This window comes from Parus major, chromosome 3 (assembly GCF_001522545.3).
Source record: "Parus major isolate Abel chromosome 3, Parus_major1.1, whole genome shotgun sequence".
Taxonomy (NCBI): Eukaryota; Metazoa; Chordata; class Aves; order Passeriformes; family Paridae; genus Parus; species Parus major.
In genome coordinates this window covers 100,503,097-100,503,468 of record NC_031770.1, presented here as the reverse complement: position 1 = coordinate 100,503,468, position 372 = coordinate 100,503,097, and positions in this window count along the sequence as shown.

Here is a 372-nt window from a genome sequence, read left to right as displayed (position 1 = left end):
CTGCCCTCACCACGCCGGCCCCGACCCCCGGGCTGCTCCTGCCGGGCTCCGACCCCCAGGCTGCTCCTGCCGAGCCCCGACCCCCGGGCTGCTCCTGCCGAGCCCCGACCCCCGGGCTGCTCCTGCCGAGCCCCGACCCCCGAGCTCCCGGACCAGCCCCGACCCCCGGGCTGCTCCGGCTGGCCCCGGGGCTGCGGCAGGCGGGGCGTCCCGGAGGAAGGAGGTTGGAGATCGTGTCCACCGTGAAGCCGGTGCCAAGTACCCCTGGACTGTACAGAAGTAAAAAAGAAAGAAATAAAAGCAAATAATAATAATAAAAAATCTATCAAACTTACCCGTCCAGAAGAGACGGGCACGAGTTGCTCTGTCCCT